Source organism: Suncus etruscus, chromosome 1 (genome assembly GCF_024139225.1).
Source record: "Suncus etruscus isolate mSunEtr1 chromosome 1, mSunEtr1.pri.cur, whole genome shotgun sequence".
Lineage (NCBI taxonomy): Eukaryota > Metazoa > Chordata > Mammalia > Eulipotyphla > Soricidae > Suncus > Suncus etruscus.
In genome coordinates, this window is record NC_064848.1 from 203003574 (window position 1) to 203003936 (window position 363).

The following is a 363-nucleotide window of genomic DNA, read 5'->3' on the forward strand; positions in this document are numbered from 1 at the left end:
AAAGTAAATACAGAAGTCAAGCATTTCCTGATAATGAATCATAAAAGAATTTCTTTTCAGGGCCGGGCGGTGGCGCTAAAGGTAAGGTGCCTGCGCTAGCCTTGGACGAACCACGGTTCGATCCCCCGGTGTCCCATATGGTCCCCCAAGCCAGGAGCAACTTCTGAGCACATAGCCAGGAGTAACCCCTGAGCGTTACCGGGTGTGGCCCAAAAACCAAAAAAAAAAAAAAAAAAAAAAAAAGAATTTCTTTTCAAAGAACCGTCATAGGCAATTATTTCCCCCTCTGTGTGTCACAGCTACAGTTTGAGATAGAAAGCCATGCCTAACATTTTTTTTGACATTTTAAATTGCTTTATTTAA